A 17,789-nucleotide genomic window follows, 5' to 3' on the forward strand; every position below is an offset into this window, starting at 1 on the left:
TATTTCTGAAAGTTTCCTGCTTGACTGACCCCTCCACTGTCAATATCACTGACATGTTCTGTCCATATTTTAAAAAAGGTTGTAGCTAAGCCTGTCGCCATTTGCAAAACTCAGCCGCCACAGAGCGAGATGATTTACAGTGAACACTTTACAGCCTGACTAGTCAGCTACTATGCTGTGAAACTAAATAAGCATATTTGCACCATCACAATCTTTTTTATTATTCTTTGATTAAAACAACGGCTATACAAACAAATGTACATGCTGTTCTTTTTATCCCTTGTGAAGTTCATAATTAACGTCCGCACACTGCAAATAAAATTAGGTTTGTGCAAAAGAATCCTTCCAGATGAACTGATCCTGAGATTAAGCTAATAACCCAAACTCTGAAAACCTCCACATGCACTTGTTTTACACCTCCTCAGCTGTGACAACTGTATTTCCCCTGAAGCACTGCATCGTGGGAACTTAATGCAGAGCCATGTACGCCGTCTCAGCCCGTTGGAGAATGCCTGAGTTTGACAGACCTGCCACTCCTGGTTATGGCTGCAAAACTACGACTGTGTGAAGGTGGGGGCGAGGCTTTATCAAGCTGTCAATTATTTTGATTTCGTCGAACAGAATGTCCACTGTGCTGATTTTTCTTAAAACATAAAAAAATAAATAAATCCTCCCTGCTGTGTAGCTATAGGCTCAGTTTGAGAAGTTCAAATATATGTCAGCATCAGATTGTAAGCTGCGTACAAAAGGTCACGAGGCAGAACAAACGTTCTTTGAACTACTGCAATTATTCCTTATTGCATTGCATTTTTGCTCTTTTTGTGTGTATGCAGGTAACTCTCTTAATAGAAATAAATGAAATACTCACAAAACTTGGCGTTAAAGCTGTCTAACACTGTATCGGTCACCGGTCGATCACATCCAAATCAGACACAAGTTGGAAAGTCTGTCAGTGCTGTTCAGCAGCGCACTCTATAGTAATTTAGAAGAAATAATGCATTTATTTCTTTTCAGCAATGAATGCAGCTGAGAAAAGATGGCTCAAAAAAAAAAAAGTAGCAACAACAAACATTAGCAGAATCTAAGTAACTGGAGACCCCAGATAATTATACTAAGACTCGTCATTTCTTGATTCAGTACAAGAAATAACCAGTTCCCTTAACTTGATGCCGGAACCCAATCGAAGGCTTTTAATTACCCATCACAGAGGAATCTGATCACTGAGCGTCACTAACTACCATGACTGAAGCTCAGTGATCTGTGACTCTGTGTGACGTGCATATAAATGGTGAGAATGACACTTTATCCACTTTGTCCTGCCCTTGACCAAAGTATGCGTGCTGGACACTGGCACTGCCTTGTTTGGAGGCTCAGAGATGTAACTCTAACCACGTTAGAACATCTGTCCTTTAAAAATTCACACACAGGTTGCCAGAGGACCTCCAAGTCTCTTTTTTTAAAGGTTTTATGAAAGAGATTCCCAAATCAACCGGTCAGCTAAAGAGGAGGAATTGGTATGGCCATTATGGTGTGTTCCCTAGTACAAAAGATTTAATTTAAAATGAGAAATTAAGTCCATTTTTGACAGGTTCTGTCAAAAATGAAAAGTAACAACCAAGTCAAGTGTCATGCAACACGAGTCAAGTTTTTCAGTGTCTGAATATTTGAGCCAACTATATAATCTTTAATGAAAGTTTAGCAAAGCTTCACGTCTTCTGCTTCTCCACCTTGCTGTTGTTAGCATGTGTCCTCCTGGCGCACATGCTAACCTCTTAGCAACCTGTCTTTACTGAGCATCGGCCGTCTGCCGTGCCGATTGTTTGACCTTTTAAGGTTACGGCTTTTAAACAATCCGTGCGAACGGCTTGTTGCGCTGTAGGACGCAGTTCGGATTTCTGGTGTTGCAGTTACAATTCATTTTTGGCAGGAAGGCTAATTCCAGGTTTGCACAAGCTGCTCCTACATCAGCATGAGAGTACGAATGAATCATCCAGGACGAAACGTTTCGACGCAAGAATCGATCTTCTCCTGAGAGTTCAGGTTTGAAGGAAAGTCAGGTGCTTTATTTAGCACGATAGGAAACGGTTGTTTGTTTCGTGTGTGTGTGTGTGTGTGTGTGTGTGTGTGTTGTTTTTTTTTTGTGCTTTAATTTTAGGCGCTCTCTCCAGTCTCAATCCTTCACTGTGTCTTTTCGGACGGTGGGTGCAGAGGGAGAACATGCAAACTCCACACACCAAGCTAACTGAAATTAAAACCTTGCACTACCCAACGCAATTTCAATTTGATACATTGTTTTGTATTAGGATATAACTTGCAAAAAATAAAAATAAAAAATAGATACATAACTACCTAAGGACATTTAATATATTAAAGAAAAAGCAGGATGTGTTGCTGGAATGAACTCGGCTCGGTATTATGGTCACAAATCCCACTTTCACCCCTGAAACCGAGTCACACGCTTTTATTTTCTCGTTCATTGCTACTGTTGACTGGATTCTGCAGCCGTGGAGCAATTCCTAAAGGATAACCTTGTAGCTTGACTGTGTTAAATTAAAACCTGAGCCATACACCTAGGGAGGCAAGCTTGCTGCCAGTGTCTCCTGCTTGACATGCAGAAAAGGAACGACGAGAGGAACTGGGGAAATTTGACAGAACCATTCCTCCATCGCAAATTCGGTAAATCATTAATATATTATATGGCTGTAAATGCTGCTTTCCATTTTCATCTACTCGCGTAGATATGTTGTTTACTGTATAAACAATCGGAGACACGTGGTTTTTTTTTTGGTTTTTTTGTTTCCCACAAGAGGGGTGAAAGACTTGTTTTCCTTCCGCTCTGCTTTGGATAATATTGACGCTTTTTCCATCCAGCGAAAAACTTTAGAGCAAAACCTCATTTCAGTGCCACAAAACCTAGAAGTCATGGTTGTAGTGACATTCGATTTTGGAGGAATGTCTCAGTTGTTTTTCAAAGCAGGCAAGTCGTTTTAAAAAAAAAAACACACACACTTTTGTGACACGGAGTGTTTGACGACAAGTAATCATAAAACAGAAAGCGCAGCACCATGTATGACTTTCTCATCTGGGTCTACAGAGCTTGACTTCAATTTCCTTCTGATTTTTCTTTTTCTTTTTCTTGACAGGCCATAACTCTATATTGTGACAATCTGAAATTAATGAGACATAGACCTGTGAGGATTGAGCACTTTAATTCTTCTTCATTCACGAGACGAAACGCAGCACAGTCCATTCCCCAGTGATGACTGAGAACTTTACCCATGTAAAGTATCGTTTGTGAACATAAAGTTTCTCAGTCAAGAAAAGCATTTTGTTGTGGCTCCTGTTTTCTTTTTTGTTTTTGTTTTTTTATGGCAGCGCGAACAATTAGCTGAAATCTGTTGTCTTGATCAGTGTGTCTTTTTGTGATTGATTCTGCGGTAGGTTGAAATTTCTCAAACATTTTGCATTCAGCGTGAAATCGATTATCATACAATAATCACGTCACTTCCCCGTACAGTCGCAACTGTCACCTCCTTGTTAAACCTCAGCACATCCAACCCAGGCAGAGTTATGTAGCAAGCAGAGTTGTGCGTACAGTGACACGGTACAGTGACGGAGGGTCTGCCTGCAGCTGTTCACACATGTCCTCGGCTCTCTGGTTTGGACCTTCCCATGTAATTACACAGCTGTCACGGTGTAATCATGCTAATCTCTGGTGAATCACAAGGAAATGGCATGTGCCAGTCGCTCATTAAGAGCCATGCCTCCTCTTCATCTGCCGCGCACTTGATTTATAAACCCGGAGAGATAATCTCCTCGTCTCTGATGGGATATAAAAAAAAAATAAAAAAAAAGTAATTTGTGAAATTCCTTAAATGAGGGAAGGAAATTTTTTACCTAAAAACTCTCTGTAGGACTTGTGTGATGGTTAATCTTTTGAATTGACCTGTAGTCAGTTTGAGTTAGAATGCTGTCCTCGTTTTTTTTTTTTTTTTTTTTTTTTTGTTTTGATAGGTTTCGGTACAGTTTGCTTGTAGAAGAAAGAGCTGTCAGCCTGTATTGATTCAGTGGCAGCTGATGAAATAAGTTCAAAGAGAGGGCATTTAAACAAAGCCTTGTTATCTTGCACTCCAGTGTGGAATGACAATTCGCAATTAGGCTCATGCTTGGATGTGCGTGAAACCAGAATAGGCAAAAATTACCTCTCTGAACCCGACTGTTCAGGCGTTTTCCACAATATATAGATGCATTGGCTTCCTTCTGGATATGTGCAAACAGTCCAGCTGCCAGAATAAATCATCATTTTGAGAGTTTAACAAAAAAAATAAAAAATAAAAATCATGTTCTCAACAGTTGAAATATTCAGCCTGTTTCTCGCCTTATTCTCAGGTGATGCCTTGTGAGAAACGGGCAGTTTTTATTTAGTTCATGCTGAACAAATTGTTTTGGTACCTCGAGGTCCCAACACGGTGCTTCTCTGTTTCTTGAAAACGGTTCTTTGTCCACTGGAGTAAAACGGGGTTCAGAATAACATAAATTGTCCTGTGCAGCAGCTGTCTACCTTTTGTGTCCACACCTCTTCGTACTGTACAGACTTTTCCACACTTTGTCCGGTATGTAGTGAGAGAAGTCATAGTTTTTGACTGATTTGCTACTTTTGTTTAGACTGAAAAAGAAGCAGTTCCCTTAATTATCAGCTCATTATAACACATCAAGCACAATCAGCCAAAAATAGCTGCTTTCTTCTGGAATGCTTTCATAAAATGGGGCCAGAAGTGAAGGAGGTGAGAAAACACGCTTCACTTAAAAATCGAACAGCCTGCCAAGTCCTTTTTATGTTATTTTCTCTTCTTTTAATTATGTTTATTATCTTACTTTTCATTATATATTTGGAAGGAGGCTTTATAGTAGCTCTGAGCTTTGTTCTTCTCAACCTGCAATGCACCAAGTGTTGTTTATCGTGTTTTGTGCCATTTTACTAAATGAATAAACTAAACTAAGTCATAGTTTATCTGTAACACCCCTGAAACATACTCATGTCACAAAACATAAGGTCTAATTAATGTTTATATGGGCATAGGTAAATGGTCTGTATGGAAAAGGGAACATTTTGATTTCCAAAAAGAGAACAACTTCAGTTTTCCTGTTGTGCAAAAAAAATAAAAAATAAAAAAATTCGCACTTTGGATACATCTGGCCATCACCAGAGGTGTCCAAAGTGCGGCCCGTGGGCCATTTGTGGCCCTTGGATGAATTTCCCCTGGACATGGCCTTCCAACACTCTGTAATTTTTTTTTTTAGAATGGTCAAGTTTATATCTCCTTAAACTGAAAATGTGAAGTGCAGCAAAAATGATTTTTTTCTTCAGTTACCCTTTCATTTGTTTTGCTTTTATTTCCGTCTTACAAAAACATCTAGCAGCTTGGGCACACCGATACATGAGCAAAGTTCATAGAAGAAAATTAATTTTATAGACTTAAAATGTGTAAAATAACGAGCCCAAAAAGTTAAGTGACTGTAAAATCTAAAACATTCCACGTTCTATTTCCTGTTGTAAAAGAGAAATGATTCACTACAACATCTTTGGGAAAATGTTGTGATTTTGGCGCTTCATGCAGAAAGTCTGGACACCCCCAGTCTACGTCATTCTGATTTACGCCATTGTAGCTCTTGCTGAATGTTGAGGCTAACAGTTCTGCTAAAATGTAGATCTCTGCCCCAGTGTGAAGTTCTTCTGCAGATTATTCCTGTCCTGGATCCAGTTTCTTCCACCGCCTGTGGACAGCTTCCATTACTGTGGGCATGAAGTGTGTCAGCGCGCATCTTGCCACACAAGGTGTTTTGCTTGTGGCGCTACTTCGCTCACATTAGTCGGTGTTTCTCCTCCAATGGCGCTTGCCCCTCTCCATTCTCACATTGAACGGTTTAGCCAATGTCGTACCGCCTCATAATGGACCGAGCCTATCAATGTCCGCGCTCACAATGGAAATCGGCCAATCACCGTGGCGACATGCGAACCTATCAATGTCCGCGCTCACAATGGAAATCGGCCAATCACCGTGGCGACATGCGAACCTATCAATGTCCGCGCTCACAATGGAAATCGGCCAATCACCGTGGCGACATGCGAACCTATCAATGTCCGCGCTCACAATGGAACATTGCCAATCACCGTGGCCCCTCCCTCCCTCAGACGCCCTCACGCCCCCCACAAACAAAACAAATTTCGAATTTTATTTTTAAAAATAAAAACCGTTGGAAGATTCTGAAAGTCAGATGTCAGTAGCCTAGCTTCGTTGAAGAAGGATTCGTCATCACATCATTGATCTCTCGACCTAAACGATCTTGCTGTGAGTACCCATTAATATTGTTTATTGTCTGTTGTCGTTCAAACAGATTTCGTATTTATAATTGTACATCAGCTAAAATAATATATTGTGGGTTAAATAAAAGGGCGACATAATGATGTCATGTTCTGAGTGCAAGAGTAAGGACACATTTTATTTTATAATATAGTAGTAACATTTTAAGTTAAAATGTAAATGCATACATAGATATCAACCTATATATAGACCAACCTCGATCGATCGATCGATCGATCGAGGTTTATAGTTTTTTTTTTTTTTTACCTCATCATAATTAGCACAGAAAACTATGGCTTTGATTTTACTTTTAAATGCTTTTATGTCATACCCATTGTTAGTTGTGCACAAAGTGCATCATTAGTTTATGGAATTTGATTCTGCTAATTCCCAATGTTATCTTCAGATGAGCACCAAGCCAAAGAGCCACAAAGGTATGGGGGATGGGGAGTGGATGGCAAGGCTTAAGGCATTTGCCAGCACTGGGGTTTGGCCTTCCAATGCAGGGAATAGACCAGCCCCAAGGCAGAAGAAATGGCATGATATCTATCAGAAGGTAAAGTGAAGTCACTGTTTCATTCACTTGTGTGTGTAGATATGTTTATAAAAAAGGACAGACTTGAGTAGCTGTCATTAATAAGATTATGTTACACTGTTTCAGATAGAAAAATGCCCCATGCAAGTTCGGGGACAGACCACCCTTTTTGGAGCGTCTGTCACTTGTGACTGTGGCTTTCACACTGTTAAAGTAAGCTGGTTTAAAATAATATCTAATAACAATCACTTCTTAGTCAAATTTGAAGCTATGTCTTGTCTCTTGCAATTCTGGTGAATGGTGACTTTTATACTTAAAATATCTTTGTTTTGGTAGCCTGCACTGCAGCCTCCTTCTGCACCTCCTTCTTTGACCCCACAGTCTGTGGGTTCACAATCTAATTCTGGAGATACAGCAACAGCCACCCGCTGTTTCCTGAGGTCCCCTCCATCTTTGTCAAGGGTAAATGTTCTTGTTTGTTTGCTCAATACTTTATATTATTGATTCTGTCTTGGCAACAAACTATAATAGTTTTTGAACAAAACATTTTCTTGTGCTTATTTTGATGTAGTGATTTATAAAGTATATACTTCACATGATTGTACATTTCTCGTTTCAGTTCACTAAGTCCTATTTTGGGGGTTCTCTTTCGGATTCAGTGAAGCCAAACTTGGTGGCCCGGAAGACACCGAGTCCCTCTCCATCCTCTGTGAGGAGCCCAAGTCCCTCTCCATCCTCTGTGAGGAGCCCAAGTCCCTCTCCATCCTCTGTGAGGAGCCCAAGTCCCTCTCCACCCTCTGTGAGGAGCCCTAGTGTTGCTCCATCCTCCCAGACACACTCCGGCAAGACAGTTGCATCTGTGAGTACAGCATTGTATATTCATTAAAGTGAAGCAGTTCTAAGATATCTGTTTTCAAACATATTTATGTTCTGTTGTTTTTAGGAACAGCCTTCAACGTCTCTGTTACAACCAGCTGCAGGTGATAATGCAGCTTCTTTCTGGTTGCCGAGTGAGATGAGGAAAACCATCCCTGTGCAGGATCAAAGATGGATCTCAAATACCCTCTTTAAATCTGGCAAACTGCGCCCAGATTTAAAGCTGTGGTACGAGCCTCCTGCGCCGGCCCTCATTTACCATCAGGTGCCAACACCTGAGAGGTTTTTTTCACATCGGCTCCTCGTATGGATGCCCTACCATCAGTGGAAGGTCAGGGTGTTCTGCAAAACTTGTGGGAATCATCTTACAGGTGCTGGCATCCACAAGAGGGCTCGGAAAGTCCTGGATATTGATAGGTATTACCTCCTTGTGACGGAGACACTCAGGTGCAGCGGGTGTAATCTCACGTATCTATCAACATCCCAGAGCATCCGAGACCAGCTGGACTTGCCGCACCAGAAACTATTTCGGCTCATCCTCACCCAAAAGTGAGTAAAACATTTAGTAAAATGCTAACTGAAGGAATGAAGATATTACATTACATGCAAATGTAACTGCAAAATAAATACTTTGTTAATCTGCCTTCCAGGTATGCTTGTGACATACGAGTGATCAGGCTGATGAGAGACAGGACACAGGGCAACAGTTCAGCACGGCTGCTGAAGCAGCTGAAAGAAAACCACGGGGAGGAGTGGCTGAACAGGTTGGGGCACTATCTGGAGGAGTGCGCTAACTTTGTAAATAGACCCAGCCTTTTCCCTGTGGTGTGCCAGGAGCCCCCAGAACCAGCTGACATCCCCACTGATCGCTGGTTGTTGTCAGTGTATGGCAGAGATATTCTGTCACGCATAGAACACATAAAAGCCAGCATCACCTCCACCTTGGGGACAGTTCTGAAGCTGGACTCCACCAAAAAGGTTAGTAACCATGTAATGATAATCGTCAAGTTAAAACAGCAAATGGTACATTTGTGAGTGCATTTACTATCTCCACCCAACTGGCACACACATCACAGAGAATCAAGCGCACCCCTCCCTTTCAATCAGGCCTATCTGAAGTCTATAAGGTAACTTGGCACACCTGTGCTCACAATGATCTCTTCAGACAAAGAGCCTCAGCTTCAAGCTTCCACAAAGACACCACTGGTAGGAACTGGACATTATGCACAGTTTATATCATTTAATCTGCATTCAGAAGACCAAATTAGCCTTGGTGATGAAATGGGATTTATGTGTGTGGAATGTAGTTTGTTTGTTCATTCACTGTTCACTTAAAAGTAGATTAACATTACCTGGAAAACTAGTTCATTAGTTCATTGTGATCTGTAATTGATTTTGTTTCATTTGTTTGTAGGTTTTCAAACTGCTCTGTGACTCTCTGTGACTACTTCTGCAAAATCATGGTGGTCTTACACTGTTAATTGAACTAATCTAAAGACAAAAAGAAAAGATGAATAAAAGATGTCGCTGAAATGAGTGGTTCCTGCATTTCTTTGAGGGAAGCAAGCTTTTTCAAGTTTGGGCAGAAGCTGAGGTGGTTTAAAGAGAGCAAAAAACTTGACAATAATAATATTGATTATTATATCCTACTTGGAAAAAAAGTTGTACACTACTAAATTTAAAACGCTAATAATTTTAAAAATGTTTGGGATAACTTTTTTTCTGTTTCACAAACAATTAAACTTGTGAAAAGTTTATTGTTCTAAGTACATTGAAAATGTTATGAAATACACAGCCGACAGTGGTTTCTGTAGACATGAGAAACGGCAAGATTTAATTCCACACTTTCTATTGTAGATCACCAAAAAGCTGGCTGGCCACAGCAAAGGAACGGCTCTGTGGGTGTCGTCAGTCAGCAATGAGCTGGGCCAAATATTGAATAGTGTCCTGACTGTCCAGGAGGGTCCAGGACTGGACAAAATGGCTGCAGGACTGATGGAGCGGTACCGCCAGGCTGGGGCTGCACCTCCAAAGGTGCTGTATGTGGACTGTGGCTGCTGTGTTAGTGAAGGCCTCAGCAAGCTGCAGGCCAGGTTTGGAGGGTGGCCAGATATTTACATTCGCCTGGACATTTGGCACTTTATGCGGAGGCTGGCTGTTGGTTGTACCACGGATGCCCACCCTCTGTATCCTGCTTTCATGCGGGCACTGTCCTCCTGCATTTTTGAGTGGGATGCAGGGGACCTTGACCTTCTTCGACGAGCGAAAGAAAGGCAGCTCCAGCAGGAACAGAGGCCAGGTATAACCAACACCATGGTGGACAGGCAGATAACCAAGAAGGAGTTGAGTAATTTCTGTCGTAGGAGGACACGGGGAGAGGACATCACTACTGTCCTTATTGAACGACTGCTGGAGGAGCTGACTGGTCCAAAAGGGAGAGATTTGATGGGGGTTCCCTTACTGGATGAAGTCAGGATAAAACACATCTGGGGTGTCCAAAAACGGCATGTGAAATGCATTCAGGATGTTGCAGGGATTCAGTTGTACACTGAGGTGGGCAGTGTCAACAAGAGCGGAATCAAGTTGACACGTTATCGCTGTTCACGAGGCTCTACATCCCTGGAGTCATTTCATTGTCATTTAAACAGGTTTATTCCAGGTAAGTCGCTTTCTAACATGACTACAATACTTTACTGTATATTTTTTGCAAAACTGGATCAACCAGTATTGTTTCAAAGACATTAATATGATGTGTTGTTTTTTTCCTTTTTTTACAGGAACCAGTGCAAACTTACTGAATTTCCAGCTCTACCTCCTGGAAGGCCTGAATAGATGGAATCAGGATCGGGGTTCTGCAGCAGTGACCAACAAACCATCGTCTCTTCTGACATATGCTGGAGACATGACTCAGTCCATAAATCAGAACAGCTTGAAGGTGCTGGGACGAGAGTACGTCCCACAATTTATGCCCCCTTCAAAGTACACAGGTACAAATGAAATATGTGAAGGATAAACAGTTTAAGATAAACTATAGTATAAAAAAATCAATAATATGTAACATGTTTTGGAATGTTTTACTATCAATATGTTTGATTTTCCATAGGTGAGCTACTGGGTGTTGACTACCTTCTAAGTCAAACAGGAAAGCCACTGAAACCCCAGCCTGACTCAGAAGAGACAGATGTTCTGCTGGAAGATGTGGAGGCTAATGTAGCAGAGGAAGATGAAGGCTTTGTGGACGAAGAAGCTTTGGACTTTCTAGTATCAGAGCTAGACGATGAGACCCTTTTCTCAGCTACATCACAGCTCGAATCCTCCACCCAGCCTGCTCCCTCCACCCAGCCTGCTGCCTCCACCCAGCCTGCTGCCTCCACCCAGCCTGCTGCCTCCACCCAGCCTGCTGCCTCCACCCAGTCAGCTGCCTCCACCCAGCGTGCTGCCTCCTCTCAGTCTGCTGCCTCCTCTCAGTCAGCTGCCTCCACTCAGTCAGCTGCCTCCACTCAGTCAGCTGCCTCCTCTCAGTCTGCTGCCTCCACTCAGTCAGCTGCCTCCACCCAGCCTGCTGCCTCCACCCAGCCTGCTGCCTCCACTCAGTCTGCTGCCTCCACCCAGCCTGCTGCCTCCACCCAGCCTGCTGCCTCCACTCAGTCAGCTGCCTCCACCCAGCGTGCTGCCTCCTCTCAGTCTGCTGCCTCCACCCAGCCTGCTGCCTCCTCTCAGTCAGCTGCCTCCACTCAGTCTGCTGCCTCCACCCAGCGTGCTGCCTCCTCTCAGTCTGCTGCCTCCACCCAGCCTGCTGCCTCCTCTCAGTCAGCTGCCTCCACTCAGTCAGCTCCCTCCACCCAGCCTGCTGCCTCCTCTCAGTCTGCTGCCTCCACCCAGCCTGCTGCCTCCACTCAGTCTGCTGCCTCCACCCAGCCTGCTGCCTCCACCCAGCCTGCTGCCTCCACTCAGTCTGCTGCCTCCACCCAGCCTGCTGCCTCCACCCAGTCTGCTGCCTCCACTCAGTCTGCTGACTGAGAGGAGGCAGCAGGCTGGGTGGAGGCAGCAGGCTGGGTGGAGGCAGCAGACTGAGAGGAGGCAGCACGCTGGGTGGAGGCAGCTGACTGAGTGGAGGCAGCAGGCTGGGTGGAGGCAGCAGGCTGGGTGGAGGCAGCAGACTGAGTGGAGGCAGCAGGCTGGGTGGAGGCAGCAGGCTGGGTGGAGGCAGCTGACTGAGTGGAGGCAGCAGACTGAGAGGAGGCAGCTGACTGAGTGGAGGCAGCTGACTGAGTGGAGGCAGCTGACTGAGAGGAGGCAGCAGACTGAGAGGAGGCAGCACGCTGGGTGGAGGCAGCACGCTGGGTGGAGGCAGCTGACTGGGTGGAGGCAGCTGACTGGGTGGAGGCAGCAGGCTGGGTGGAGGCAGCAGGCTGGGTGGAGGCAGCAGGCTGGGTGGAGGCAGCTGACTGAGTGGAGGCAGCAGGCTGGGTGGAGGCAGCAGGCTGGGTGGAGGCAGCTGACTGAGTGGAGGCAGCAGACTGAGAGGAGGCAGCAGACTGAGTGGAGGCAGCAGGCTGGGTGGAGGCAGCAGACTGAGTGGAGGCAGCAGGCTGGGTGGAGGCAGCAGGCTGGGTGGAGGCAGCTGACTGAGTGGAGGCAGCAGGCTGGGTGGAGGCAGCAGGCTGGGTGGAGGCAGCTGACTGAGTGGAGGCAGCAGGCTGGGTGGAGGCAGCAGGCTGGGTGGAGGCAGCTGACTGAGTGGAGGCAGCAGACTGAGAGGAGGCAGCAGACTGAGTGGAGGCAGCTGACTGGGTGGAGGCAGCAGACTGAGTGGAGGCAGCAGGCTGGGTGGAGGCAGCAGGCTGGGTGGAGGCAGCAGACTGAGAGGAGGCAGCAGGCTGGGTGGAGGGAGCTGACTGAGTGGAGGCAGCTGACTGAGAGGAGGCAGCAGGCTGGGTGGAGGCAGCAGACTGAGAGGAGGCAGCACGCTGGGTGGAGGCAGCAGGCTGGGTGGAGGCAGCAGGCTGAGTGGAGGCAGCAGACTGGGTGGAGGCAGCAGACTGAGTGGAGGCAGCAGGCTGGGTGGAGGCAGCAGGCTGGGTGGAGGGAGCAGGCTGGGTGGAGGATTCGAGCTGTGATGTAGCTGAGAAAAGGGTCTCATCGTCTAGCTCTGATACTAGAAAGTCCAAAGCTTCTTCGTCCACAAAGCCTTCATCTTCCTCTGCTACATTAGCCTCCACATCTTCCAGCAGAACATCTGTCTCTTCTGAGTCAGGCTGGGGTTTCAGTGGCTTTCCTGTTTGACTTAGAAGGTAGTCAACACCCAGTAGCTCACCTATGGAAAATCAAACATATTGATAGTAAAACATTCCAAAACATGTTACATATTATTGATTTTTTTATACTATAGTTTATCTTAAACTGTTTATCCTTCACATATTTCATTTGTACCTGTGTACTTTGAAGGGGGCATAAATTGTGGGACGTACTCTCGTCCCAGCACCTTCAAGCTGTTCTGATTTATGGACTGAGTCATGTCTCCAGCATATGTCAGAAGAGACGATGGTTTGTTGGTCACTGCTGCAGAACCCCGATCCTGATTCCATCTATTCAGGCCTTCCAGGAGGTAGAGCTGGAAATTCAGTAAGTTTGCACTGGTTCCTGTAAAAAAAGGAAAAAAACAACACATCATATTAATGTCTTTGAAACAATACTGGTTGATCCAGTTTTGCAAAAAATATACAGTAAAGTATTGTAGTCATGTTAGAAAGCGACTTACCTGGAATAAACCTGTTTAAATGACAATGAAATGACTCCAGGGATGTAGAGCCTCGTGAACAGCGATAACGTGTCAACTTGATTCCGCTCTTGTTGACACTGCCCACCTCAGTGTACAACTGAATCCCTGCAACATCCTGAATGCATTTCACATGCCGTTTTTGGACACCCCAGATGTGTTTTATCCTGACTTCATCCAGTAAGGGAACCCCCATCAAATCTCTCCCTTTTGGACCAGTCAGCTCCTCCAGCAGTCGTTCAATAAGGACAGTAGTGATGTCCTCTCCCCGTGTCCTCCTACGACAGAAATTACTCAACTCCTTCTTGGTTATCTGCCTGTCCACCATGGTGTTGGTTATACCTGGCCTCTGTTCCTGCTGGAGCTGCCTTTCTTTCGCTCGTCGAAGAAGGTCAAGGTCCCCTGCATCCCACTCAAAAATGCAGGAGGACAGTGCCCGCATGAAAGCAGGATACAGAGGGTGGGCATCCGTGGTACAACCAACAGCCAGCCTCCGCATAAAGTGCCAAATGTCCAGGCGAATGTAAATATCTGGCCACCCTCCAAACCTGGCCTGCAGCTTGCTGAGGCCTTCACTAACACAGCAGCCACAGTCCACATACAGCACCTTTGGAGGTGCAGCCCCAGCCTGGCGGTACCGCTCCATCAGTCCTGCAGCCATTTTGTCCAGTCCTGGACCCTCCTGGACAGTCAGGACACTATTCAATATTTGGCCCAGCTCATTGCTGACTGACGACACCCACAGAGCCGTTCCTTTGCTGTGGCCAGCCAGCTTTTTGGTGATCTACAATAGAAAGTGTGGAATTAAATCTTGCCGTTTCTCATGTCTACAGAAACCACTGTCGGCTGTGTATTTCATAACATTTTCAATGTACTTAGAACAATAAACTTTTCACAAGTTTAATTGTTTGTGAAACAGAAAAAAAGTTATCCCAAACATTTTTAAAATTATTAGCGTTTTAAATTTAGTAGTGTACAACTTTTTTTCCAAGTAGGATATAATAATCAATATTATTATTGTCAAGTTTTTTGCTCTCTTTAAACCACCTCAGCTTCTGCCCAAACTTGAAAAAGCTTGCTTCCCTCAAAGAAATGCAGGAACCACTCATTTCAGCGACATCTTTTATTCATCTTTTCTTTTTGTCTTTAGATTAGTTCAATTAACAGTGTAAGACCACCATGATTTTGCAGAAGTAGTCACAGAGAGTCACAGAGCAGTTTGAAAACCTACAAACAAATGAAACAAAATCAATTACAGATCACAATGAACTAATGAACTAGTTTTCCAGGTAATGTTAATCTACTTTTAAGTGAACAGTGAATGAACAAACAAACTACATTCCACACACATAAATCCCATTTCATCACCAAGGCTAATTTGGTCTTCTGAATGCAGATTAAATGATATAAACTGTGCATAATGTCCAGTTCCTACCAGTGGTGTCTTTGTGGAAGCTTGAAGCTGAGGCTCTTTGTCTGAAGAGATCATTGTGAGCACAGGTGTGCCAAGTTACCTTATAGACTTCAGATAGGCCTGATTGAAAGGGAGGGGTGCGCTTGATTCTCTGTGATGTGTGTGCCAGTTGGGTGGAGATAGTAAATGCACTCACAAATGTACCATTTGCTGTTTTAACTTGACGATTATCATTACATGGTTACTAACCTTTTTGGTGGAGTCCAGCTTCAGAACTGTCCCCAAGGTGGAGGTGATGCTGGCTTTTATGTGTTCTATGCGTGACAGAATATCTCTGCCATACACTGACAACAACCAGCGATCAGTGGGGATGTCAGCTGGTTCTGGGGGCTCCTGGCACACCACAGGGAAAAGGCTGGGTCTATTTACAAAGTTAGCGCACTCCTCCAGATAGTGCCCCAACCTGTTCAGCCACTCCTCCCCGTGGTTTTCTTTCAGCTGCTTCAGCAGCCGTGCTGAACTGTTGCCCTGTGTCCTGTCTCTCATCAGCCTGATCACTCGTATGTCACAAGCATACCTGGAAGGCAGATTAACAAAGTATTTATTTTGCAGTTACATTTGCATGTAATGTAATATCTTCATTCCTTCAGTTAGCATTTTACTAAATGTTTTACTCACTTTTGGGTGAGGATGAGCCGAAATAGTTTCTGGTGCGGCAAGTCCAGCTGGTCTCGGATGCTCTGGGATGTTGATAGATACGTGAGATTACACCCGCTGCACCTGAGTGTCTCCGTCACAAGGAGGTAATACCTATCAATATCCAGGACTTTCCGAGCCCTCTTGTGGATGCCAGCACCTGTAAGATGATTCCCACAAGTTTTGCAGAACACCCTGACCTTCCACTGATGGTAGGGCATCCATACGAGGAGCCGATGTGAAAAAAACCTCTCAGGTGTTGGCACCTGATGGTAAATGAGGGCCGGCGCAGGAGGCTCGTACCACAGCTTTAAATCTGGGCGCAGTTTGCCAGATTTAAAGAGGGTATTTGAGATCCATCTTTGATCCTGCACAGGGATGGTTTTCCTCATCTCACTCGGCAACCAGAAAGAAGCTGCATTATCACCTGCAGCTGGTTGTAACAGAGACGTTGAAGGCTGTTCCTAAAAACAACAGAACATAAATATGTTTGAAAACAGATATCTTAGAACTGCTTCACTTTAATGAATATACAATGCTGTACTCACAGATGCAACTGTCTTGCCGGAGTGTGTCTGGGAGGATGGAGCAACACTAGGGCTCCTCACAGAGGGTGGAGAGGGACTTGGGCTCCTCACAGAGGATGGAGAGGGACTTGGGCTCCTCACAGAGGATGGAGAGGGACTTGGGCTCCTCACAGAGGATGGAGAGGGACTCGGTGTCTTCCGGGCCACCAAGTTTGGCTTCACTGAATCCGAAAGAGAACCCCCAAAATAGGACTTAGTGAACTGAAACGAGAAATGTACAATCATGTGAAGTATATACTTTATAAATCACTACATCAAAATAAGCACAAGAAAATGTTTTGTTCAAAAACTATTATAGTTTGTTGCCAAGACAGAATCAATAATATAAAGTATTGAGCAAACAAACAAGAACATTTACCCTTGACAAAGATGGAGGGGACCTCAGGAAACAGCGGGTGGCTGTTGCTGTATCTCCAGAATTAGATTGTGAACCCACAGACTGTGGGGTCAAAGAAGGAGGTGCAGAAGGAGGCTGCAGTGCAGGCTACCAAAACAAAGATATTTTAAGTATAAAAGTCACCATTCACCAGAATTGCAAGAGACAAGACATAGCTTCAAATTTGACTAAGAAGTGATTGTTATTAGATATTATTTTAAACCAGCTTACTTTAACAGTGTGAAAGCCACAGTCACAAGTGACAGACGCTCCAAAAAGGGTGGTCTGTCCCCGAACTTGCATGGGGCATTTTTCTATCTGAAACAGTGTAACATAATCTTATTAATGACAGCTACTCAAGTCTGTCCTTTTTTATAAACATATCTACACACACAAGTGAATGAAACAGTGACTTCACTTTACCTTCTGATAGATATCATGCCATTTCTTCTGCCTTGGGGCTGGTCTATTCCCTGCATTGGAAGGCCAAACCCCAGTGCTGGCAAATGCCTTAAGCCTTGCCATCCACTCCCCATCCCCCATACCTTTGTGGCTCTTTGGCTTGGTGCTCATCTGAAGATAACATTGGGAATTAGCAGAATCAAATTCCATAAACTAATGATGCACTTTGTGCACAACTAACAATGGGTATGACATAAAAGCATTTAAAAGTAAAATCAAAGCCATAGTTTTCTGTGCTAATTATGATGAGGTAAAAAAAAAAAAAAACTATAAACCTCGATCGATCGATCGATCGATCGAGGTTGGTCTATATATAGGTTGATATCTATGTATGCATTTACATTTTAACTTAAAATGTTACTACTATATTATAAAATAAAATGTGTCCTTACTCTTGCACTCAGAACATGACATCATTATGTCGCCCTTTTATTTAACCCACAATATATTATTTTAGCTGATGTACAATTATAAATACGAAATCTGTTTGAACGACAACAGACAATAAACAATATTAATGGGTACTCACAGCAAGATCGTTTAGGTCGAGAGATCAATGATGTGATGACGAATCCTTCTTCAACGAAGCTAGGCTACTGACATCTGACTTTCAGAATCTTCCAACGGTTTTTATTTTTAAAAATAAAATTCGAAATTTGTTTTGTTTGTGGGGGGCGTGAGGGCGTCTGAGGGAGGGAGGGG

General features: G+C 44.2%; 2 long non-coding RNA genes and 2 pseudogenes across 2 annotated transcripts; 2 read left to right on the forward strand and 2 right to left on the reverse strand.

Annotated features, from left to right (window-relative positions):
* The first annotated feature begins 7,426 nt into the window (after positions 1 to 7,426).
* LOC148153022 (uncharacterized) lies at positions 7,427 to 10,078 on the forward strand (annotated as a pseudogene).
* Positions 10,079 to 10,273: 195 nt separating this feature from the next.
* LOC106929769 (uncharacterized) lies at positions 10,274 to 10,975 on the forward strand. Its single transcript, XR_015761837.1, has 3 exons — positions 10,274 to 10,432; positions 10,551 to 10,760; positions 10,877 to 10,975. It is a non-coding gene; the product is annotated as an uncharacterized LOC106929769 (long non-coding RNA).
* A 2,016-nt stretch (positions 10,976 to 12,991) lies between these two features.
* LOC148153023 (uncharacterized) lies at positions 12,992 to 13,693 on the reverse strand. Its single transcript, XR_015761851.1, has 3 exons — positions 13,535 to 13,693; positions 13,207 to 13,416; positions 12,992 to 13,090 (listed from the first exon to the last, which is right to left on the reverse strand). It is a non-coding gene; the product is annotated as an uncharacterized LOC148153023 (long non-coding RNA).
* Positions 13,694 to 13,888: 195 nt separating this feature from the next.
* Positions 13,889 to 16,540, reverse strand: LOC106929787 (uncharacterized; annotated as a pseudogene).
* Between the last annotated feature and the right edge of the window lie 1,249 nt (positions 16,541 to 17,789).

The sequence above is a fragment of the Poecilia mexicana genome, unplaced genomic scaffold (assembly GCF_051168715.1).
Source record: "Poecilia mexicana isolate PSO_F unplaced genomic scaffold, ASM5116871v1 scaffold_21, whole genome shotgun sequence".
Lineage (NCBI taxonomy): Eukaryota > Metazoa > Chordata > Actinopteri > Cyprinodontiformes > Poeciliidae > Poecilia > Poecilia mexicana.